This window comes from Haliotis rufescens, unplaced genomic scaffold (genome assembly GCF_023055435.1).
Source record: "Haliotis rufescens isolate VD_foot unplaced genomic scaffold, xgHalRufe1.0.p SCAF_21, whole genome shotgun sequence".
In the NCBI taxonomy this organism is placed as follows: Eukaryota; Metazoa; Mollusca; class Gastropoda; order Lepetellida; family Haliotidae; genus Haliotis; species Haliotis rufescens.
In genome coordinates this window covers 9705512-9732989 of record NW_025963902.1, presented here as the reverse complement: position 1 = coordinate 9732989, position 27478 = coordinate 9705512, and the positions used below count along the sequence as shown (strand labels likewise).

Here is a 27478-nt window from a genome sequence, read left to right as displayed (position 1 = left end):
CGTTTTAGGGTAACTTGCACCTAGCGTGTAAAAGACAGTTAATACGCTGTCATACGTCGAGCTTTCACCGAAAAACCATGGGCGTATCCGTAGAGTATACATATAGAGAATCTCACCCGAGTGTCTTTTGATATCAAATATATCAACACGTCGAGTTGATAAAAGTGGGAAAACTCCGAGGCTCGCCGAGGATTTTTTCCACTTTTATCAACGAATGTTGATATGTTTGAAACAAAAGACACGAGGGTGAGATTTTATTTATCATCCAACATCATTCTTGAGTTCCAACTTTTTGAGTTTGTAGACAGTAATAAGCAGTGTCTTAAGTGTAAAAAGTACTGCTTACAGCTTCAGTAGCAGAGCCATTAGTGATGTCATTTAATTGTGACGTCATGGTAACCGATGACGTCACAATGGTCTGCAAAGCATTGTGATGCAATTTCATTGCAGCGATATCTACAGTGTAGATATCGCTTGATCTCACCCAAGCGATATCTTCTGTGGGAGCCAGTTTTGGACGATAAAACGAGTTCACCGTATATGTAACGCATGTCTAACGTATTAGTGAGTGAGTGAGTATGGTTTTACGCCGCTATTAGCAATATTCCAGCAATAGCACGACAGGGGACACCAGAAATGGGCTTCACACATTGTACCCATGTCGGGAATCGAACCCGGGTCTTCGGCGTGACGAGCAAACGATTTTACCACTAGGCTACCCGACCGCCCCCCTAACGTATCAGTAGCGTATCACTGACTTATTCATAACTTATGACAGCGTATATAGGCGTATTGCCAGCGTGTGTCTGGCGTGTTCAACGTATGGCCAGCGTATGAGTAAAGCATGACTAGCGCGCTAAGCGTAGGGGGAGGTGCCCAAAACGGGCCGTATGGGTAACGTATACCCGGCGTATGTAAACGTATGTAGAGCGTACCTCCAACGTATGCCTAACGTATAATTCATACCTTCATACGTTCCCATACGCCGAGGGGGCACGGGTGGCCCAGTCGTCTAAGGCGCCGCGATTCGCTGTGCAGAGATGCGTCCCTTGGGCACGCCAGAAACCTGTTATTGTGGGTTCGAATCCCGCTTCGCCCCGATTATGTTTCTAGGTTTGTCAGCACCACACCCGTGCTCGTGGGTTTCACCGAAGTGGTAAACGTCTGAGACCTGCATCACTTCGGGCTTTCCTCCCACATTAAGCTGACACGCCGTATATGACGTATATGACTGGAATACTGTTAAAAGCGGCGTTAAACCGAACTTACTCACTCACTCCAATACGCCGAAGGTTTTGTGCATGCACAAAAATGTTTTCAAGCATCGGCGTACTACAACGAATACCAGCGTGCTTTTAACGTACACAACTTACACCTAACTTCTCCATAGCGGGTTTCAGCGTTGCCGGCGTTTTCGCAAAAATTCTCATACGTCGACATACGTCACTGCTATTTGTTGTAGTGTGACAGGACCATAGGGACATGAACTGAGTGCAGCTGATCACGAAGTAGTGACTCAAAACCGAAATCTATGATAGTTATTATCTTTCACACCACGGTTCATCTGTAAACCGGGGGCACGGGTGGCCCAGTCGTCTAAGGCGCCGCGATTCGCTGTGCAGAGTTGCGTCCCTTGGGCACGCCAGAAACCTATGATTGGGGGTTCGAATCCCGGTTCGCCCCGATTATGTTTCTAGGTTTGTCAGCACCATACCCGTGCTCGTGGGTTTCACCGAAGTGGTAAACGTCTGAGACCTGCATCATTTCGGGCTTTCATCCCACATTAAGCTGGCGCGCCGCTATATAGCTGGAATACTGTTAAAAGCGGCGTTAAACCCAACTCACTCACTCACTCACTCACTCACTCATCTGTAAACCGTCATAGACGTTGCCACAACAAAGGTATATTTTGTGTACTAAATCATGAGCCACTACAATTATATATAACAATGTTGCCACAACAAAGGTATACTTTGTGTACTAAATCTCACGAGCCACTACAATTATATATAACAATATTGCCACAACAAAGGTATACTTTGTGTACTAAATCTCACGAGCCACTACAAATATATATAACTATGTTGCCACAACAAAGGTATACTTTGTGTACTAAATCTCACGAGCCACTACAAATATATATAACAATATTGCCACAACAAAGGTATACTTTGTGTACTAAATCTCACGAGCCACTACAAATATATATAACTATGTTGCCACAACAAAGGTATACTTTGTGTACTAAATCTGACGAGCCACTACAACTATATCTTACAATGTTGCCAGAACAAAGGTATACTTTGTGTACTAAATCTCACGAGCCACTACAATTATATCTAACAATGTTGCCACAACAAAGGTATACTTTGTGTACTAAATCTCACGAGCCACTACAATTATATATAACAATGTTGCCACAACAAAGGTATGCTTTGTGTACTAAATCTCACGAGCCACTACAATTATATATAACAATGTTGCCACAACAATGGTATATTTTGTGTACTAAATCATGAGCCACTACAATTATATATAACAATGTTGCCACAACAAAGGTATACTTTGTGTACTAAATCATGAGCCACTACAATTATATATAACAATGTTGCCACAACAAAGGTATACTTTGTGTACTAAATCATGAGCCACTACAATTATATATAACAATGTTGCCACAACAAAGGTATACTTTGTGTACTAAATCTCACGAGCCACTACAATTATATATAACAATGTTGCCACAACAAAGGTATGCTTTGTGTACTAAATCTCACGAGCCACTACAATTATATATAACAATGTTGCCACAACAATGGTATATTTTGTGTACTAAATCATGAGCCACTACAATTATATATAACAATGTTGCCACAACAAAGGTATACTTTGTGTACTAAATCATGAGCCACTACAATTATATATAACAATGTTGCCACAACAAAGGTATACTTTGTGTACTAAATCATGAGCCACTACAATTATATATAACAATGTTGCCACAACAAAGGTATACTTTGTGTACTAAATCTCACGAGCCACTACAATTATATTTAACAATGTTGCCACAACAAAGGTATACATTGTGTACTAAATCTCACGAGCCACTACAATTATATATAACAATGTTGCCACAACAAAGGTATGCTTTGTGTACTAAATCTCACGAGCCACTACAATTATATATAACAATGTTGCCACAACAAAGGTATGCTTTGTGTACTAAATCTCACGAGCCACTACAATTATATATAACAATATTGCCACAACAAAGGTATACTTTGTGTACTAAATCTCACGAGCCACTACAATTATATATAACAATATTGCCACAACAAAGGTATACTTTGTGTACTAAATCTCACGAGCCACTACAATTATATATAACAATGTTGCCACAACAAAGGTATACTTTGTGTACTAAATCTCACGAGCCACTACAATTATATATAACAATGTATTATCCACAAAACAAACAGTGGTTGGCGATTACACAAACTCACTTGATCTACTATTATAGATTAATATAGCTTAACAAATACGTAAATATCCCTAAGGAAATGTGTTGTATGTTATAGGATGACAAATGGGGTATACCGGGTACATTTAATCTCATGAGGTGCTTACGGTACATGTAATACTAGCTCACAAATTGTAACAATCTTTTGCTATTGACAATGCATGATCATGTTACATAACTACCTATAGCTCTTGGACTGACAGACACCGACACAAGTTTAAAGGTCGACTATATGATATTCTTTGTGGGTGTTGCTGGATTTATTTCGGAAAAAATAAATTATCACCGAAAATTCTTGAAAAAAATAATTTGAATTTTGCATAACACACGATGAGATTTATTCGCTTAGCGAATTAATATTTGCGGTTGTGCGCGGAGCGGAGCGATGATTTGTTCTTTTCGATTAAGTGAGTGAGTGAGTGAGTGAGTGAGTTGGGTTTAACGCCGCTTTTAACATTATTCCAGTTATATCACGGCGTCAGCTTAATGTGGGAGGAAAGCCCGAAGTGATGCAGGTCTCTGACGTTTACCACTTCGGTGAAACCCACGAGCAAGGGTATGGTGCTGACAAACCTAGAAACATAATCGGGGCGAACCGGGATTCGAACCCACAATCATAGGTTTCTGGCGTGTTCAAGGGACGCAACTCTTCACAGCGAATCGCGGCGCCTTAGACGACTGGGCTACCCGTGCCCCCTTTTCGATTAAGGTTATCATCGCAATAATATTTTTGTGATGAGTCATTTCAACTGTTTCAAATATATAGCATTACATGTGTTAATGACACAAACAGACCTGACGCTAGTACACTTTATTAAAGAAATAAACGACTCGTGGAGGTTGTTTATCGTACAACTTGGAGAATATGCTGGGAGAATATGAGGGGCGCGGCCGTGTGAGATGTCAACATCATGTACATCCTCTTTAAGGATATTGATAAAATGTAAAAGCTTTAAAGCTTTACCCAAATTTTAATGATGACTCCCTGAATAGAGTCCCTTTTACGAGCAGGTGGGTTAAGTTTGGTATTTCCTGCATATTCTCCCAATCCTCACGTCGATTATCTGGGAAAGGTGACATATCCTGCCCCACTGGTGGCACCCGTCACAAACACATGCAAAGGAAAGTCAATTGTTCACCCGTCAAATTGGAACTGTCCAAATGTGTAGCATAAAACAATTTGAAAGATTTCCCAAGACCTTGAATATTGTAAGCAAACAAACCTGAGCAAACCAACTTTAAACAAAATTCGTATGACGCTCTTTGAACCGGGCATGCTCAACTGTTCTTCAAAAGAAGTTTCTGGTGAAACTGTAGACGACTGGATCTCCGTGCAGCTGAGTGTCGAGACAACGCAAAAAAACGAATGGCAGTCTTTGGTTAATTCTTGTTGCGCGAACTGAATAGCTTGTAAACAGATACCCCTGATGTAGTCGGAATCACACAAGGGACTCTGTTTTTAGCAGACATGTATAATGCTTATGGAGTCTTGTCGCTCTCACGAAGACAACGATGGCGAGTAGCTATAGTACATCCTGGTTCACTATTGCTCAACCGGAGTTACAGTATCTCTTTGTGTGCTATGTGCATCTTGACACCATTGATACAGGTTCTCCGAGAACCATGATCTTAACATAAGTGTCAAGAATGCAATGGTTCACAAACGCGCTTTTACGGAGACAACGATGGCCTTTGCTTGAGTAGCTATGGTACATAATGGTCCACTATTGCTCTACGGGACAGACATTGTGCTGCACATCTCGACACCCTTGGTGCCTAATGCACGTCCTCAGACAACGATGTTCTGTACTTAAGTAGCAAGTATATGATGGGCCCCTATTGCGCTAACGGACTGGCACTTTGTCTGGGTGTCCTGAGCACATCTTCTTAGGTTCAATTCTCTTCACACGCCATTGTCAGTGTAAAATATTTCATCTCAAGATTCCATACAGTGAGTCTACTTCAGATTTAGATTGTGTGACTTAAAGTGAGGGAGTTTGATTTTACGACGCTTTTAGCAATATTCCAGCAATATCACGGCGGGGCACACCAAAAATAGGCTTCTCACATTGTACCCATGTCGGGAATCGAACCCGGGTCTTCGGCGTGACGAGTGAACGCTTTAACCACTAGGCTACCTGACCGCCCATGTGTGGCTTAAAAACTTCCGGGTCGGTATAGATATAAAGTCCATTATCAAATATACGTTGTCGGCAGTTAAAAATAATCGCACTCATGGTTTCCGTAGAAATGAGGTTTTGTGTACAGTGCAAACTGTCTAAACCGGACTTCTTTGGGATCGAAATTAAAGTCCGATTTAAACATAGGTCGAGATTAGTGTGTTTATAGCAGGAGATGCAGAAATCGAAAATGTAGATGAGGTTGAATTAATTATTAATGAAAGTATTTCGGGACCGTAACTGTGAACCGATACACACAGAAATCTCGTTTAGTGAGAGTCCGGTTTTGATAGAGTCCACTGTGCCTGATATTTGTGTGTTGGGCATGTCGTAGGGTGGACAAGAAGACAGCAGATAAGAACTGATATGTGGTTAACTAACAGTTTTCATGTTCTAGGGCCAGTTACAACCATAAAAGAAACTGTTTGTGGCAACTTGACAACCATTCCTACAGCTTCATAAACATTGTGGCAAGTTGACAACCATTGTTATATCTTCACCGCTATTGTGGCAAGTTGGCAATCATTAATTGTTATATCTTCACCGCTATTGTGGCAAGTTGGCAACCATTGTTATATCTTCACCGCTATTGTGGCAAGTTGACAACCATTGTTATATCTTCACAGCTATTGTGGCAAGTTCATAACCATTGTTATATCTTCACCGCTATTGTGGCAACTTGACAACCATTGTTATATCTTCACCGCTATTGTGGCAAGTTCATAACCATTGTTATTTCTTCACCGCTATTGTGGCAACTTGACAACCATTCCTGCAGCTTCATAAACATTGTGGCAACTTAACAACCATTGTTATATCTTCACCGCTATTGTGGCAAGTTCATACCCATTGTGATATCTTCTATATAGTCTATGAGGCTAGTTTGATATTCCGGCGTTCTCGTCTAAATCTTTAGTCTTTGAGGCTAGTTTGATATTCCGGCGTTCTCGTCTAAATCTTTATTCTATGAGGCTAGTTTGATATTCCGATGTTCTCGGCTAAATCTTTAGTCGATCAGGCTAGTTTGATATTCCGATGTTCTCGGCTAAATCTTTAGTCTTTGAGGCTAGTTTGATATTCCGACGTTCTCGTCTAAATCTTTAGTCTATGAGGCTAGTTTGATATTCCGACGTTCTCGTCTAAATCTTTAGTCTATCAGGCTAGTTTGATATTCCGACGTTCTCGTCTAAATCTTTAGTCTTTGAGGCTAGTTTGATATTCCGACGTTCTCGTCTAAATCTTTAGTCTATGAGGCTAGTTTGATATTCCGGCGTTCTCGTCTAAATCTTTAGTCTATGAGGCTAGTTTGATATTCCGACGTTCTCGTCTAAATCTTTAGTCGATCAGGCTAGTTTGATATTCCGGCGTTCTCGTCTATTTTATTGTCCAAGTGACTTATTTTCGGAATAGGCCCTCTGTGTTTATTTCCCGTTATTTAAACCCAGGCGAGGTTGATCACTCATTAGAGTGTTGAGTTAATTAATTCTGGTTTGAACTGGTCGTAGCCGACTGAATTGGCTGTCTATGCATCTTTCCTATATCTAGTCGCCTAAGGTGCCGCGATTCGCTGTGCAGAGTTGCGTCCCTTGGGCGAGCCAGAAACCAATTATTGTGGGTTCGAATCCCGGTTCGCCCCGATTATGTTTCTAGGTTTGTCAGTTCCATACCCCTGCTCCTGGGTTTCACCGAAGTGGTAAACGTCTGAGACCTTCATCACTTCGGGCTTTCCTCCCACATTAAGCTGACACGCCATGAATACTGTTAAAAGCGGCGTTAAACCCAACTCACTCACTCAATCACTCACTTATTCTTGTTCAATGACACCCCTGATCTTTAGAACAGCTCCGTGACAGGACCTATGTTATTCAACACACAACAACGGCACATCAGAAAACGTACTATTTATTAATATTGTAATTACAAAACTTGCATTTCAATTTCCGATGCACCGGCTTACTACGTGTATTAAAACATGGACGAGACACTGGCCAGTCACCTATAAGCAGAAGATTAAATCAACTTTAGGGAAGTTTAACTATTCTTTTAAATATCAACATTTCTCCGATTTGTACCTGATATAAAAAACTATCCAAAACACAGTACAATGTCAAATAGGATTATTGAGCTTAACCTACCATTTAGCAACCTTTATCGACCAATCATATGTTTACTGTCATACATGTACATACGTACTCGGCAACGCGATAACTGTGCAGTCGGCAACTGTATTTACACTTTGCAAGATAAACACGACACCTACAAGATGATGACAATGTCTGATTCTACGGATTTAGCCTGTTAATCTTGTTAAGTGTACATACATCAGCCGACTGCACAGTTATCCCGTGATCTGAAAATGACGTTAAAGCCGTGAAGATCCGGGGTAGAATAGGTCTTCAGCAACCCATGCTTGCTGTAAAAGGCGACTATGCTTGTCGTAAGAGGCGACTAACGGGATCTGGTGGTCAGGCTCACTGATTGGTTGATGCAGTCATCGTATCCCCATTGCGTGGATTGATGCTCATGATGTCAGTCACTGGATTGTCTGGTTTGGCCTTGATTATTTACAGACAGCCGTCATATAGCTTGAATATTGCTGAGTGCGGCGTTAAACAAAAAACAACAACGACAATAACGTTTAACTTTAATTTTTTGTTTTTTTTCCATCACCAGTATTGGTCTGAAAACATGGCTTTCATATTGTTCATATTAACCAAAGAAAACAGAAACTTATGCGTACTAAACGTCATCCTCGTTAAGATAAGATCACCTCCGTGGTCTAGTGGTAGAGCGCCTGCCCGGAGAGCGGAAGATCCTTGGTCGCGTCATACCAAACGACGTTAACATATGGTACTTGTTGTTACCCTGTCTGGCGCTCGACATAAAGGGGCTAAAACAAGGACTTGTCGGCTCGGAGTCAGTATACTGTATCTGAGGGGGGTATTCACGTTAAACTGAGGCATGGACTCTCGGTGGGCTAGCACTATAAAGTCGACATTAGTCAGGACTAAAACAAGCAGCCATTCACACCCACGTGCAGGCACGTCGCTATATAAGTGCAATAATCTTGGAGATGACGTTAAACCCCTTTTCACCCCAACTCACCAGTGCATTATGTCTCTATTTTATTATGATAAATACCATGGACATTTCGCACCATGGCTTCGTTCCGGAAGTGACGTCACGAGATCCAGCTCTCAGCACTATCTCAGCACTATCTCAGCACATAAATCTTTCACTTGCTTGAAATCAACAACAATTCGATATAATTCTTCTGAATGACACCGTTCGGTAGATATCTAATTTAAAAAATGCGTGACCGTCTTCATGGTCTGGGGCATAAAGCGTCTGTACAAAGAGAAGTCGCTGGTTCGATCCCCGCCTTAATATCGAAAGACGTTAAAAGATGGAACTTGCTGTTTCCCTGCCTGTCGCTGGGAATTTAGGTCATAAAACAAGGACTGGTCGGAGTCAGTATACTGTGTCTGAGTAGGGTATCCATGATAAACTGCGGCATGGTGTGCTAGCACTACAAGACGGGCACAACCACGCATGCATGTGCGTCACAATAAATCTGCAATAATCTTGAACGCAACGTTAAACCAAATTTGACCGCAACCAACCTTTTATCTCAAAGTTGGGTCCACATATGACAGCGATGCAATTAATCGAATCAAATATTTTGTTTTATCATCATAACGATAGAATGAGGCAAAGACACACGAGTCTAGGCTAGCGATTCATAAACACATGCTTGTGATAAAGTCGGAATCGTTCAATGGATATTTCCTATGATTATGGAGTGGGTTTTGTCTCTCTTACGTAGACAACGATGGCCTTTACTTGAGTGCTTATAGTACATATTGGTTCACTATTGCTCCACCGGACTGACATTACCTCTTTGTGTGCTATGTACATCTTGACACCCTTGATACCTTATACAGGTTCTCAGAGAACCATGACCTTCCCATGAGTGGCAAGAACACAATGGTTTATAAATGCGCTTCCGGGCACAATTTCCGTAAGTACTAATCCTTTAAGCAGAGGTTTCTTATGAACATAGAAATAATTTTGTTGCTTTTACATAAGTGAAGAGCCTAGAGCCATAAGGTCCAATGTCATGTGGAGTCTGTTTTGAGAAAAGTGATGAAAACACCTAATATTATGTATGTTAATGAACATTTGTTTTACCGATAAATTCCTAGACATTAACGCATTCTGACAGCAGAGATACAAATGTTGTTATAAAAAACATTCAAAAAAGGAAATAAACTTACGTTTTTAATTTGTGTAAGGGTGGAAAGGGCTAGTGTCTGTATTTTGGCCCTTTTTGACCCTCAGGCATTTGCATGGGCTTTAACATGTGAGATTGATAAATTACTATTAAAAGTACAAACACATACTATTGAAGTAATTTTAAATGATTTAAACTAATGCTAACTGTTTTGAAATAGTTGAAACATAATTATAAGGTGTCCAAACTTTCAAAATCTCTCCCAGAAAACCAGTCTCAACCACACACGGAAAGGAGAGCTAAAACGGCCAAAATCTAGCAAAGTGACTTTGGCCCCTTTGGAGTGTGAGTGAGTGAGTTGGTTTTTTACGCCGCTTTAAACAATATTCCAGTTATATCACGGCGTGTCAGCTTAATGTGGGAGGAAAGCCCGAACTGATGCAGGTCTCATACGTTTACCACTTCGGTGAAACCAACGAGCACAGGTATGGTGCTGACAAACCTAGAAACATAATCGGGGCGAACCGGGATTCGAACCCACAATCATAGGTTTCTGGCGTGCCCAAGGGACGCAACTCTGCACAGCGAATCGCGGCGCCTTAGACGACTGGGCCACCCGTGCCCCCGGCCCCTTTGGAACTTGACTTTGGTCCTTTTATATAATTTTAAGTAGCTATATTTCAAAAATGCATCAATGAAAACATACAATATGTCTTCTACAGGTAGACAAGAACTCATATATGTTATTTATGCAATACTATGCAAAAAGGGCCAAAGTGCATTTTGGCCCCTTTTAGCTCTAAGCTCTTCCAGTATAATGCAAGCAGGCGTTCCACGTTGTACTGACGATACGCAGCCAGAAGACCAGTACTGATGTCATCAGCGTTTGTTTCAATCACGAATTAACAAGATAATTTGATAGATGTCTTTAGGGCAATGTCTTCTGCACTGGACGAAAAACGACCTTACAGTGGCGTATAAGTCTAAGTATTTATCAAACTAGAATGGAGAATTAACACACTGGGAAAGTCCGAAGTGATGGTGAACCCATGAACACAAGCTTAGAAACATAAAAGGCGCGAACAGAGATTCGAACCCACTATCGTAGGGTTCTGTTGAGCCCAAGGGACGCAACTCTGCACAGTGAATTAATTGCGACGCCTTAGACGCTGGGCCACCTGTGCCTCCCGGATGATCGAGGATGATTTCATATGTGTTTTGTTGACATTTCACGTTTATGCTTTGAAAGGCACATCTACGCGTTGATATCATGCGTCAACCCGTGTGTATTACACCGAAAAGGGGGCCCCGACGGGCCCAATCGTCTAAGGCGCCGCGATTCGCTGTGCAGAGTTGCGTCCCTTCGGCACGCCAGAAACCTATGATTGTGGGTTCGAATCCCGGTTTGCCCCAATTATGTTTCTAGGTTTGTCAGCACCACACCCGTGCCCGTGGGTTTCACCGAAGTGGTAAATGTCTGAGACCTGCATCACTTCGGGCTTTCCTCCTACATTAAGCTGACACGCCGCGATATAGCTGGGATACTGTTAAAAGCGGTGTTAAACCTAACTCACTCACTCACTCACTCACTCACTACACCGAAAAGTAGAGAATGGTGGACGGAGAACACAACCCGTGTCATCCCAACTCGGATCAGCTGGCAATCCAAGCACATTTATGATTTCTGTCAATCCAGATATTGATATTGAGTTTGAGACGTATTTCAACGTCGAGTGGTACATACAGAATAATCTGTTGAAATCGACCATGGTCACCGAATCAATATCGTTAATAGCTTGGCGTTGAAATGGGTTTACGTGACAATTATAAAGGCAGTTGAATATGCTCGGGATTATCACTTAATCAGTATCAATAACTTTGGCGTCGGAATTGGTAGTTATATAATAGGTATTGTTACCGGAATCAATAACCTTATTTTTGTTCGTTTGTTATTTAACGCCGCATTTAACAATATATTAGCAATGTGACGGCGATCTGTAAATAATCGAGTCTGGATCAGACAAGCCGGTGATTGAGATCATGAGCATCATTCTATGTAATTTGGATGCGATGACATGCATCAACCAAGTCCTCGAGTCTGTTAGTCGTTAGTCGACTCTTAGGACAAGCATGGGTTACTGGAGACCAATACGAACACGGACTGTGTTTTAACCCAACAGGGTTTCATAACATTGATGCCAACATGCATATTGTAAACATGTGTTTTTATGACTCTCCGAGCCTGAGGGTATATCCCCCAGGTCCAGTCTTAACATTTGAATTGAAATATCAAACATTAAGAAAGCAAAAACATACATGATATCTCATATATAACACAATCACACAAAAGGTTTAATCTGTAAATATCAACATTTCAATTGAAATATTAAAAATTAAAAATGCAAAATTGTACATGACAGGTCATGAACAGAAATACACAAAACATTTCATCTTTAAAATATCAACCTTTCGGTTGTTATGTTGTTAGTGTCAGCCCTGAACATTTTCATGATTTATAAGAAGCGTGTACTGTGCTGATGAACCACCGATATAAATCATCAGATCTTATCATGTTTTGTGTATAGAAGAAACACCCATACAGTCTACACCCAGCCATAGTTACAGTCAACACCCAGCCATAGTTCCAGTCAACACCACGCCATAGTTATTGTCAACAACCAGTCATAGTTACGGTCAACACCCAGTCATAGTTACAGTCAACACCCAGCCATAGTTACAGTCTACACCCAGCCATAGTTAAAGTCTACACCCAGCCATAGTTACAGTCAATACGCAGCCATAGTTACAGTCAACACCCAGCCATAGTTACAGTCTACATCTAGCCATAGTTACAGTCTACACCCAGCCATAGTTACAGTCAACACCCAGTCATAGTTACAGTCAACACCCAGCCATAGTTACAGTCAACACCCAGTTATAGTTACAGTCTTCATCCAGTAATTGTAACAGTCTACCGCCAGTTATAGTTACAGTCTACACCCAGCCATAGTTACAGTCAACACCCAGCCATAGTTACAGTCAACACCCAGTCATAGTAACAGTCAACACCAAGCCATAGTTACAGTCAACACCCAGTTATAGTTACAGTCAACACCCAGGATAGTTACTGTCAACACCCAGTCATAGTTACAGTCTACACCCAGCCATAGTTACAGTCAACACTCAGACATAATTACAGTCAACACCCAGCCATAGTTACAGTCTTCATCCAGCCATTGTTACAGTCTACCGCCAGTCATAGTTACAGTCAACACCGAGCTATAGTTACAGTCAACACCCAGTCATAGTTACAGTCAACACCCAGTCATAGTTACAGTCAACACCCAGTCATAGTTACTGTCAACACCCAGTTATAATTACTGTCAACACCCAGTCATAGTTACAGTCTACACCCACCCATAGTTACAGTCTTCATCCAGTCATTGTTACAGTCAACACCCAGCCATGGTTACAGTCTACACCCAGTCATAGTTACAGTCAACACCCAGTCATAGTTACAGTCAACACCCAGTCATAGTTACAGTCAACACCCAGTCATTGTTACAGTCAACATCAAGCCATAGTTACAGTCAACACCCATTCATAGTTACAGTCTACACCCAGCCATAGTTACAGCCTACACCCTGTCACAGTTACAGTCTACACCCAGTCATAGTTACAGTCTTCATCCAGCCATTGTTACAGTCTACCGCCAGTCATAGTTACAGTCAACACCGAGCTATAGTTACAGTCAACACCCAGTCATAGTTACAGTCAACACCCAGTCATAGTTACAGTCAACACCCAGTCATAGTTACTGCCAACACCCAGTTATAATTACTGTCAACACCCAGTCATAGTTACAGTCTACACCCACCCATAGTTACAGTCTTCATCCAGTCATTGTTACAGTCAACACCCAGCCATGGTTACAGTCTACACCCAGTCATAGTTACAGTCAACACCCAGTCATAGTTACAGTCAACACCCAGTCATAGTTACAGTCAACACCCAGTCATTGTTACAGTCAACATCAAGCCATAGTTACAGTCAACACCCATTCATAGTTACAGTCTACACCCAGCCATAGTTACAGCCTACACCCTGTCACAGTTACAGTCTACACCCAGTCATAGTTACAGTCTACGCCCAGTCATAGTTACAGTCAACACCCAGTCATAGTTACAGTCAACACCCAGTCATAGTTCCAGTCAACACCCAGTCATTGTTACAGTCAACATCAAGCCATAGTTACAGCCTACACCTAGTCATAGTTACAGTCAACACCCAGTCATTGCTACAGTCAACACTCAGCCATAGTTACAGTCTACACCGAGCCAAAGTTACAGCCTACACCCAGTCATAGTTCCAGTCTTCGCCCAGTCATAGTTACAGTCAACACCCAGTGATAGTTACAGTCAACAGCCAGCCATAGTTACAGTCATCAACCAGCAATAGTTACAGTCTACATCTAGTCATAGTTACAGTCTACACCCAGCCATAGTTGCAGTCTACACCCTGTCACAGTTACAGTCTACACGCTGTCATAGTTACAGTCTACACCCAGCCATAGTAACAGTCAACACCCAGTCATAGTTACAGTCAACACCCAGCCATAGTTACAGTCAACACCCAGCCATAGTTACAGTCAACACCCAGTCATAGTTACAGTCTACACCCAGTCATAGTTAAAGTCTACACTCAGCCATAGTTACAGTCTACACCCAGCCATAGTTACAGTCTACACCCAGCCATGGTTACAATCTACACCCAGCCATAGTTACAGTCTACACCCAGTCATAGTTACAGTCTACACCCAGTCATAGTTACATTCAACACCCAGCCATAGTTACAGTCAACACCTAGCCATAGTTACAGTCTACATCCAGTTATGGTCACTGTCAACACCCAGCCATAGTTACAGTCTACATCCAGTTATGGTCACTGTCAACACCCAGCCATAGTTACAGTCAAAGCCTAGCCATAGTTACAGTCTACATCCAGTTATGGTCACTGTCAACACCCAGCCATAGTTACAGTCAACACCTAGCCATAGTTACAGTCTACATCCAGTTATGGTCACTGTCAACACCCAGCCATAGTTACAGTCAACACCTAGCCATAGTTACAGTCTACATCCAGTTATGGTCACTGTCAACACCCAGCCATAGTTACAGTCAACACCTAGCCATAGTTACAGTCTACATCCAGTTATGGTCACTGTCAACACCCAGCCATAGTTACAGTCAACACCTAGCCATAGTTACAGTCAACACCAAGCCTATGTCATGAACAATCATACACCTGAACAAAAGCAACTCTTGCTGGGTGAGTAAACTAGGTGACAATTATCGCATGGTTTCGAATCCCAAACTTTCCATCTACATGGCATCTATTGATGTATACGAAGTTCAGCCATAGCCAGGTAAAATTCCTTCATTTATCTGGTAATTCATGTCAGACTGCATATTATCCTGATATATCAATATTTAATGAGTGTTCATTTTCTTTGGCAAAGTCTGGGTAATAAATCGATTTATCTCTAAGACTAATTTCAATATATTTTACTCAGAAATGATGATTAAGGACGTTCAAGTCGCTATAGACGACGGCGTGTGAATACTTCAGTCTGGACAATGCAATCCAGTGATTGACATTGTGAGCAAAGTTCCATGCCGTTGGGGTACGAGTGAGTGAGTGAGTGAGTATGGTTTTACGCCGCTTTTAGCAATATTCCAGCAATATCACGGCGGGGGACACCGGAAATGGGCTTCACACATTGTACCCACGTCGGGAATCGAACCCGGGCCTTCGGCGTGACGAGCGAACGCTTTAACCGCTAGGCTACCCGACCGCCCCGTTGGGGTACGATGACCCGCAACCAACTGAATCACCAAGTCTGTGCACCAGATTCATTTAGTCGTCTCTTACGACCAGCATAAGTTGTTTGGGACCTATTCTCACCCGGAATCCTCATTGGGCGATTAACGTTTCAACGAAAACGTTTGATCTACATGTATATGGCTCATTTGGCGCAGTGTTGATGCTTAAAAAAAAACACCACTGACACAGATACCAATATAACATCATACTCATGGATGTTTCTTGGTATCCTATACACGTAATGGGGTCTTAGGGTGGTCCAGTGGATAGAGTGTTTGCTCGTCACGCCGAAGACCCGGGTTCAATTCCCCATATATGTGGGTTGGATGGTCAGACTCAGTTACTTGGTTGATTGCGTGTCATAGTACCTTGACTGAAAGCACACGCGAAGGGCATTGAATCTTAAATCAGTAGTAATTAACCTATTTCAACCCCATAAAGACATCCAGTATTCAAATTAGGTTGTTTTGTTTGTTTGTTGTATAGCGCCTTACTTATCAATATTCCGTCTGTAAATAATCGAATTTGGACCTGTAAATCCAGTGTCTGACATCACGAGAAACGGTTTATGCTTTTGGGATACGATGACATGCATCAGCCGAGTTATTGAGCCTGTTACGACGAGCATGGGTTGGTGCAGACCGATTCTAACAAGGATCTTCACGGGTTCCCGGGCACAGTAGGTTGTTGTTGTTGGTTATTGTTTAACGCCGCACTCAGCAATATTTCAGCTATATGACGGCGGTCTGTAAATAATGGAGTATGTACCAAACAATTCAGTGACTGACATCATGAACACCGATCCACGTAATCGGGATACGATGACATGCATGACCACACGATCCCGTTAGTAGCCATTTACGACAAGCATAGCCGCGATTTACGGCAAGCATGGGTTGCTGAAGACCTAATCGTGTTTATTATGAAAAGTAATTGGTTGGTTGCAATTTGTTGGTTGGTTGGATGGATGGTTGGTTGCTTGCCATGATTATAGACTTGACGTAGACCCTGTTTCCAACACATATTTTAAACAATAATATATATAAGAAACGCGAGATATTACTTTTTTTCTTCCCTGATTTGTCCCAAATCCACGTAATTGGGATACGATGACATGCATGACCACACGATCCCGTTAGTAGCCATTTACGACAAGCATAGCCGCGTTATACCGCAAGCATGGGTTGCTGAAGACCCGTTCTTTGGTTGTATTAGATCTTGTATTTATTATGTAGGGTATCGTATTGTATGAAGTAGGAATTTGTTGCTACACTTGTTTGAACACTTGTTTTAGACCCTGCCATTTTTTAATGAATTAGTAATCCGTTTTTGTACTTGGCATGGTATCTCACATTGCTTTTGGATGCATTATCTGATGACTATTGTTCGTATTATTTACTAAACACTATAATCTTGTGACAGTGTTTTTCCTCACTCGTGTTTTTGCGTCTTTTGTGAAGAATGGTATTTTCCGTTGCTCAATGAATGCATAGACCATCTCGATGTATTTGAATGCGATTTAAAAGCAAGATTCCGGCAAATGTCGACGATCATGATTTGGAAACTTCCTGACATTTTCAACAAGCAAACCCTTTCACCACACATACGTCAATGTACGGAGACTGATAAGGGCTACAAAATTATTATTATTTTATCTTAAATTCAAGACGTTATCATGGTTTCAAGTTCTTATCTGGAAACAGCGACAGTCCGAACCATTTGTTGAATTCAGTTTATGAATTTTCAACTAAGTAACTTGAGTATTCAATATAACAAATGCCTTAATGGGTTTTCGATGGTTATACAGATCGTCTCGATTGGAACTTAAGTGTACTACCATCCAGGGACAGAAGGTTTTACAGCAGATTTTTCCTATTGTGTTTGACGGCATGTGCAAGTAATACCAAAATATATCCCACTCCCGGTCTTGTTGCCATGGTTTACTTTGTGTGTATTAACCTATACAATTGTCGTCAAGGAAGCGTGAATGTGCCTTCTTATCACTGTAAACGACAGTTGCACCAGGACTTGCTATATTCTCTTATAAGGGCGCAACAGTAATCAAGTACAGCCCCTATCGCGTATATAACAATATGCTTGTAAAACTAGCACAACACATGCAACACGGAAGCGTTTACAAGCTGGGGTATTGACAACAAAGATGCGAGCATGACAGGGTTTGATCGTTGTGGAGTCAATTCTGACCCGTGAAGATCAGGGGTCTTCAGCAACCCATGCTTGCCGGTAAAAGGTGACTATGCTTGTCGTAAGAGGCGACTAACGGGATCGGGTGGTCAGACTTGGTTGATGCATGTCATCGTATCCCAATTGCGTGGATCGATGCTCATGATGTCCATCGCTGGATTGTCTGGTCCAGACTCGATTATTTACAGACCGCCGTCATATAGCTGGAATATTCCTGAGTTCGGCGTTAGTGGGGTATTTATGTTAAACTGCGGCATGGTATCAGTGTGCGATAACATCGGCACCAGTCCGGACTGGTACAAGCAGCCACACACAAACACACGTTCATGCACGTCACTATAAAAAAAAAGAAATAATCTTAAATCCGTTGTTAAACCCTATTTCACCTCACCTCACATACAGCTTTGGACGTGGGCCGCCTCGAATTCAGGTTACTTCGCTTCGTAAGCCTCACTACGAAAACGGTTGGGATTTTGGTTGGGAAAGTAGACACAACTATTGAATAATTCATTCGGGATCCTGACACAAACGGACGTCGGTTCCCAGTGTGATTTTTTTCATAGTTCAACTATGATTGTAGTTTTGAGCGTACGCCATAGATTCGGAATGGTATGCTGACCCGATCCAGAGAGGGGTGAGTGAGTATTTTGGTTTAACGCCGCTTTGAACAGTATTCCTGTTATATTACAGCGTGTAGGTTTGCAATCACGAGTGAAAGCACGAAGTGATGCAGATCTCAGTCGTTTACCACTTTGGTGGAAAACACGAGGACGGGTATGGTGCTGACAAACCTTGAAACATAATCGAGGCGAACCGGATTCGAACCCATGATCATAGGTTTCTGGCTTGCCCAAGGGACACAACTCTGCACAGCGAATCGCGGCGCCTTAGATGACTGGATCACCCGTGCCCCTGAACTCGACAGTAGCAACATGACGCATCGCGATAAAATGACGTTAATATTGAAAAGTGATGTACATTTTTATTAAGTCCCATCTAAAAGCAGCCAAGACGTTCAAGATTAAACATTTATAAGCCATTTCATGTTAAAGTTGGTCATGTGATTGGATCCTTGGAGTAAAATAAGATTTAATAACTGTTTTAGCCTCATTAAGTAAAGTATCATTATTTTCATATTATTATATTATAAGTTGAAATATTAATTAAATTAAGGAGTAATTGGTATGACGTTTTTTCTCTTTTGATGGTACATTAACATTAATCATACTAAAAAGTCTTAGATTTCATAATAAATTTTGATGATTCTTTCCTCTTTCTATTTTATGATGAATGAAGATTATATTTATAATCAATTATGAAGACGATTTATGACTATATGACAGCATGGAGATGATATGACTCGACTGAAGAACACAGCTGTATCTGACCAGAATGCTTTGATGTTCTCATCGAAATATATCAGCTCATCTCCTCTGATTCATTAACAATTGTAATATAACACATTAATCATGTACTCTATGTATTTGCAAAAAGATCAAAGGCGCCGACTGAATTTTATCCCGCGTTAAAGTACCCTTTTTGAGTTACGTCAAAATGGGACGACGTCATGTAATGACGTCTAATGTATCCTTGGTAATACTGTTCTGTCATTACTGTCAATCAAGATGGCCTACATCATGTATGTCATTGCTAGAGTATCGCCCACCTCATGTATGTCTTTGCTGGAGTGCCGCCCACCTCATGTATATCTGTGCTGGAGTACCGCCCACCTCATGTATGTCATTGCTAGAGTGCCGCCCACCTCATGTATGTCTGTGCTGGAGTACCGCCCACCTCATGTATGTCATTGCTAGAGTGCCGCCCACCTCATGTATATCTGTGCTAGAGTGCCGCCCACCTCATGTATATCTGTGCTAGAGTACCGCCCACCTCATGTATGTCTGTGCTGGAGTATCGCCCACCTCATGTATGTCTTTGCTGGAGTACCGCCCACCTCATGTATGTCATTGCTAGAGTATCGCCCACCTCATGTATATCTGTGCTGGAGTACCGCCCACCTCATGTATATCTGTGCTGGAGTACCGCCCACCTCATGTATGTCTGTGATGGAGTACCGCCCACCTCATGTATGTCTGTGCTGGAGTACCGCCCACCTCATGTATATCTGTGCTGGAGTACCGCCCACCTCATGTTTGTCTTTGCTGGAGTACCGCCCACCTCATGTATATCTGTGCTGGAGTACCGCCCACCTCATGTATGTCTGTGCTGGAGTACCGCCCACCTCATGTCTGTCTTTGCTGGAGTACCGCCCACCTCATGTATGTCTGTGCTGGAGTACCGCCCACCTCATGTATGTCTGTGCTGGAGTACCGCCCACCTCATGTATGTCTGTGCTGGAGTACCGCCCACCTCATGTCTGTCTGTGCTGGAGTACCGCCCACCTCATGTATGTCTGTGCTGGAGTACCGCCCACCTCATGTCTGTCTTTGCTGGAGTACCGCCCACCTCATGTATGTCTTTGCTAGAGTACCGCCCACCTCATGTATGTCTTTGCAAGAGTACCGCCCACCTCATGTATGTCTGTGCTAGAGTACCGCCCACCTCATGTATGTCTGAACTGGAGTACCGCCCACCTCATGTATGTCTGTGCTGGAGTACCGCCCACCTCATGTTTGTCTTTGCTGGAGTACCGCCCACCTCATGTATATCTGTGCTGGAGTACCGCCCACCTCATGTATGTCTGTGCTGGAGTACCGCCAACCTCGTGTATGTCTTTGCAAGAGTACCGCTCACCTCATGTATGTCTTTGCAAGAGTACCGCCCACCTCATGTATGTCTTTGCAAGAGTACCGCCCACCTCATGTATGTCTTTGCAAGAGTACCGCCCACCTCATGTATGTCTTTGCAAGAGTACCGCCCACCTCATGAATGTCTTTGCAAGAGTACCGCCCACCTCATGTATGTCTTTGCTAGAGTACCGCCCACCTCATGTATGTCTTTGCAAGAGTACCGCCCACCTCATGTATGTCTTTGCTAGAGTATCGCCCACCTCATGTATGTCTTTGCAAGAGTACCGCCCACCTCATGAATGTCTTTGCAAGAGTACCGCCCACCTCATGTATGTCTTTGCTAGAGTATCGCCCACCTCATGTATGTCTTTGCAAGAGTACCGCCCACCTCATGAATGTCTTTGCAAGAGTACCGCCCACCTCATGTATGTCTTTGCTAGAGTACCGCCCACCTCATGAATGTCTTTGCAAGAGTTGCTATGTTTTACGGTTTAAAAAAAGCGTCTTTAGGAGCACCTGATAGCTAATCAATAATTGTGTGCTATTCACATTACATTACACGTGTATGAGTATCATGTTTCCAACAAACACACAAACATCCTAATTGTGCGCCGTGCAAATTGTGAGTCACACCATTAGTCGAAGAGATGTCATAATAAATATGTATTGAAAGATGCATTATTTAATTTCAGAATACATTTATATTTATGAAACTATGTTTGAAGCATAGTTACTTTCCGTTAGTATAAATCTCTCCTGGAAAGCGCCTTATATGATGATAAACAAGTTTTTATAAGTCAAAAAACTGTAAGCGTCCCGTGTGTGCTTAAAAACAAGTTAGTGCATATTGTAACCTTTCTACATTTTACTTCAATGATGTCCAGGTTATTCTGTGAACAATGCATTTTTTTAAGATACAAGTTACAGGACTATGCCATGCAATATCCACCCTTCTCTTCTTTTCAAATCGTAATTGGGTATATTTTAAACAGTTGATCCAGGTTTGCAATCTGCCGTTACCAATATACTAACAGGTCCCCGAGAAGAACCCCATTTAATACCGATCTTCAGCTACCCAGTTAAGTCTCGCCGTCGTGGTTGATGCTTGTTATCGTATCCAAAATTCGTAGATCGATGCATATGAGTTCAATTACTTGATTGTGTAGTCCAGACTCGATTATTCACAGATCGCCGTCATTTAGCTGAATTTTGCTGAGCGCGACGTTGAACAACAACAAAACGCAGGAAGTTAAATGTCCTTTCCACTTTCCTACATAACGCACTGTGCTATTTATAATCGAATCCAAAGCACTTCACAAACAAATTTCACTCAGGATTCTTTGATCATTGGTTCGAATCCCAGACTCGTGATTCCAGGTTTGTCCGCTCCAAATCCGTGTTCATGGGTTTACCCAAAATGGCAAACGTCTAACACCCGCATGGCTTCGGGCTTTTTGCTCACATCAAGATGGCTTTCAGTTCACATCAAAATCGTTTTCCGCTCATATCAAGGTGGTTTTCCGCTCACATCAAGATGGCCTTCCGCTTACATCAAGATGGCTTTCCGCTCACACCAAGAAGGCTTTCCGCTCACATAAAGTAAATGGCTTTCCACTTACATCAAGAAGATGGCTTTCCACTCAGATCAAGAAGACGGCTTTCCTCTAACATCAAATTGGCTTTTACTAACATCGAGGAGATGGCTTTCCGCTCACATCAAGATGGCTTTCCGCTCACATCAAGATGGCTAACCAATCACATCAAGAAAATGGCTTCCCGTTCACATTAAGATGGCTTTCCACTTACATCAAGAAGATGGCTTTCCGCTTACATCAAGATGGCTTTCGGCACACATCAAAATGGCTTTCCGCTCACATCAATAAGATGGCTTTCCACTTACATCAAGAAAATGGCTTTCCCCTCATATAAAATAGATGGCTTTCTACTTACATCAAGATGGCATTCCGCTCACATCAAGAAGATGGCTTTTCGCTCACATCAAGAAGATGGTTTTCCGCTCACACCAAGAAGATGGCTTTCGCTCACATCAAGAAGATGGTTTTCCGCTCACATCAAGAAGATGGTTTTCCCCTTACATCAAGAAGATGGCTTTCCGCTAACAACAAGATGGCTAACCGTTCACATTAAGAAGATGGCTTCCCGCTCACATCAAGATGGCTTTCACTCACATCAAGAAGATGGCTTTCCGCTTACATCAAGATGGCTTTTGGCTCACATCAAAATGGCTTCCCGCTCACATCAATTAGATGGCTTTCAAATTACATCAAGAAGATGGCTTTCCCCTCATATAAAATAGATGGCTTTCTACTTACATCAAGATGGCATTCCGCTCACATCAAGAAGAGGGCTTTCCTCTAACATCAAGAAGATGGCTTTCGCTCACATCAAGAAGATGGCTTTCCTCTAACATCAAGAAGATGGCTTTCGCTCACATCAAGAAGATGGCTTTCCGCTCACATCAAGAAGATGGCTTTCGCTCACATCAAGAAGATAGCTTTCCGCTCACATCAAGAAGATGGCTTTTGCTCACATCAAGAAGATGGTTTTCCACTAACAACAAGATGGCTAACCGTTCTCACTAAGAAGATGGCTTCCCGCTCACATCAAGATGGCTTTCACTCACATCAGGAAGATGGCTTTCCGCTAACATCAAGATGGCTTTCACTCACATCAAGAAGATGGCTTTCCGCTTACATCAAGATGACTTTCGGCTCACATCAAAATGTCTTTCCGCTCACATCAAAATGGCTTTCCGCTCACATCAAGAAGATGGCTTTCCCCTCACATCAAGAAGATGGCTTTCGCTCATATCAAGAAGATGGTTTTCCGCTAACATCAAGAAGATGGTTTTCCGCTAACAACAAGATGGCTAACCGTTCACATTAAGAAGATGGCTTCCCGCTCACATCAATATGGCTTTCACTCACATCAAGATGATGGCTTTCTGCTTACATCAAGATGGCTTTCACTCACATCAAGAAGATGGCTTTCCGCTTACATCAAGATGGCTTTCGGCTCACATCAAAATGGCTTTCCGCTCACATCAAGAAGATGGCTTTCAACTTACATCAAGAAGATGGCTTTCCCCTCATATAAAATAGATGGCTTTCTACTTACATCAAGATGGCATTCCGCTCACATCAAGAAGATGGCTTTCCGCTCACATCAAGAAGATGGCTTTCCGCTTACATCAAGAAGATCGCTTTCGCTCATATCAAGAAGATGGTTTTCCGCTCACATCAAGAAGATGGTTTTCCGCTAACAACAAGATGGCTAACCATTCACATTAAGAAGATGGCTCCCCGCTCACATCAAGATGGCTTTCACTCACATCAAGGAGATGGCTTTCCGCTTACATCAAGATGGCTTTCGGCTCACATCAAATGGCTTTCCACTCACATCAAAATGGCTTTCCGCTCACATCAAGAAGATGGCTTTCAAATTACATCAAGAAGATGGCTTTCCCCTCATATAAAATAGATGGCTTTCTACTTACATCAAGATGGCATTCCGCTCACATCAAGAAGATGGCTTTTCGCTCACATCAAGAAGATGGCTTTCGCTCATATCAAGAAGATGGTTTTCCGCTAACATCAAGAAGATGGTTTTCCGCTAACAACAAGATGGCTAACCGTTCACATTAAGAAGATGGCTTCCCGCTCACATCAATATGGCTTTCATTCACATCAAGAAGATGGCTTTCTGCTTACATCAAGATGGCTTTCACTCACATCAAGAAGATGGCTTTCCGCTTACATCAAGATGGCTTTCGGCTCACATCAAAATGTCTTTCCGCTCACATCAAAATGGCTTTCCGCTCACATCAAGAAGATGGCTTTCAACTTACATCAAGAAGATGGCTTTCCCCTCATATAAAATAGATGGCTTTCTACTTACATCAAGATGGCATTCCGCTCACATAAAGAAGATGGCTTTTCGCTCACATCAAGAAGATGGCTTTCGCTCACATCAAGAAGATGGCTTTCGCTCATATCAAGAAGATGGTTTTCCCCTCACATCAAGAAGATGGCTTTCCGCTGACAACAAGATGGCTAACCGTTCACATCAAGAAGATGGCTTCCCGCTCACATCAAGATGGCTTTCGCTCACATCAAGAAGATGGCTTTCCGCTTACATCAAAATGGCTCTCCGTTCACATCAAGATGGCTTTCTGCTCACATCAAGAAGATGGTTTTCCGCTCACATCAAGAAGACGGCTTTCGCTCACATCAAGAAGATGGCTTTCCGCTCACATCAAGAAGATGGCTTTCGCTCACATCAAGAAGATGGCTTTCCGCTTATATCAAGATGGCTCTCCGTTCACATCAAGATGGCTTTCCGTTCACATCAAGTTGGCGTTCCGCTCACATCAGGGATGGCTAACCGTTCACGTCAAGAAGATAGCTTTCTGCTCATATCAAGAAGATGGCTTTTTGCTCACATCAAGAAGATAGCTTTCCGCTCACATCAAGAAGATGGCTTCCCGCTTACATCAAGATGGCTAACCGTAAACATCAAGAAGATAGCTTTCCGCTTATATCAAGAAGATGGCTTTCTGCTCACATCAAGAAGATAGCTTTCTGCTCACATCAAGAAGATAGCTTTCCGCTTATATCAAGAAGATGGCTTTCTGCTCACATCAAGAAGATGGTTTTCCACTCACATCAAGAAGACGGCTTTCCGCTCAAATGATATTGGCTTTCTGCTCACATCAAGAAGATGGTTTTCCGCTCACATCAAGAAGATGGCTTTCCTCTAACATGAAGATTGCTAACCGTTCACATCAAGAAGATGGCTTTCCGCTCACATCAAAATGGCTTTCCGTTCACATCCAGAAGATGGCTTTCCGTCACATCAAAATGGCTTTCCGCTCACATCAAGAAGATGGCTTTTCGCTCACATCAGGATGAGACGCTGTGACAAAACTGAAATACTTTCCCAACTCACTCACTCACTCACTCATGTTAAAGAAGGTGATGAATACTTGTGAGTTCGCGAATGCAAATGTGAAATAACAGTATGCCTATAAAATCACATTTCAAAACTACGCTATACAAATATCAACCAGAAGATTATCACGACCAAGTGAACAAATAATTTAGCATGACCTTAAGTGGAGACTAGTCCCCTCAGTCACGACTCTCACGTCCAGTCTATGTATTGTAGTTTAGTGTTTTGTGCTTAAATAAAACATTTTCTCGGTCTGATAAGGGCAATTGTTCACTGACAAATTGATGTACAGTACATAATAAAACTACAGTCTGAAGATAAACAGAACTGCTTTGGTGTGGTATGACTTTTAAAATGGTTGACATGTGTGAGATATTTCAAATTTGATGCGCCATTGACAAAAATTATGTCCGTTGCAATTCCTTACTTTGACTTGTGCCATATGATCTCGTTGATTTATAGATGAACAATTGACTTGACTTTGAATGTGTTTGTGACGGTGGGGCAGGGTACTCTTACCTTTTCACCCACCTATTTGATAGTGATCCAAAAACATATGTCTTGATAATAGTCAGAAACATCAAATGGACTCTGCTTTTCGCAGATATATAAAGAAAAGGGTTTTGTTGTGTTTATCGATTAAGTTAAACTTGCACTGACATTTGCCATAGCCTAGTGTCCCTTTAAGTAATTATTTCGACTATAAATGTCTTCCGTGACGCTATGTCTTACAGAATCAAGTGCAGTATTCAGCCCCTTATCTTTATATGAATGTTGCAGCTCCATACGTCGCTTAAGCGCCGTATGTAAGGCAACAATATATAGAATAATCCCTCTTCCTACAAACTCCAGCAGAAACAGGACATGTGGGTTGGTTTGCGCCACACATTGTAAACTCAAGGTAAAGTATACAAGCGATAGTCACTACTATTATATAAATGTCACATAAACTCTAGGGAAACGGTCACAGGTGTTATCACTGAAATGGAACCGGTTGCCATGTCCTCGCCTGCACAATTAAATCATTAGCATGCCATGGTGTATCATAGAGATTGGGGGGCGGTCGGGTAGCCTAGTGGCTAAAGCATTCGCTCGTCACGCCGAAGACCCGGGTTCGATTCCCGACATGGGTACAATGAAGCCCATTTCTGGTGTCCCCCGCCGTGATATTGATGGAATATTGCTAAAATCGGCGATGTTGTTGTTTTTACGGTGTCTTCCTCGTCCCTGTGTGCGCAGAAAAGAGTCACACAACGCAAAGAATTCGTTTAGGTAAACGGAATTCGCTCGAAGTGGAAACGGTACCAAATAATGCCGTTTGAACATGAACCGTTTTTTGTTTTTTTACATGGCGATCTGAAAGGTCTTTCATCAAGTGTAGTTTTGTTTTGATGGTAATTAACAATGAATTATTACATACAACAAATGTTTCCTCTGTTTATGTGCAAATTCTTAATAATGTATAGTCGTGGTGACATTAAACCAGCTGAAGGTTTTATCATTATTATATATCAGTAAAGCCAACAACTACAATATCTGATTAATAAACTATAAATTAAAATCCGAATTGCTTACCTCAACCCTAATTAATAACTGCGGTAGGATCAGTGGTTAAGTGATCAAATGCATGTTAACCATACGCTGATCCTCCCAATAACCACTATATAAAATTTATTATCGTTTAAAAATTAAAACATGGTACCTTCATATTTTCTGTTTGTTAGACTTGAATATT

The 27478-nt window shown here is 42.0% G+C and overlaps 1 protein-coding gene across 15 annotated transcripts in view; it reads right to left on the bottom strand.

The window, feature by feature from the left end:
• The window catches only part of LOC124150815 (potassium voltage-gated channel protein egl-36-like), a 50972-nt gene that overhangs the window by 22420 nt on the left and 1074 nt on the right, over window positions 1–27478 (bottom strand). The window lies entirely within an intron of this gene.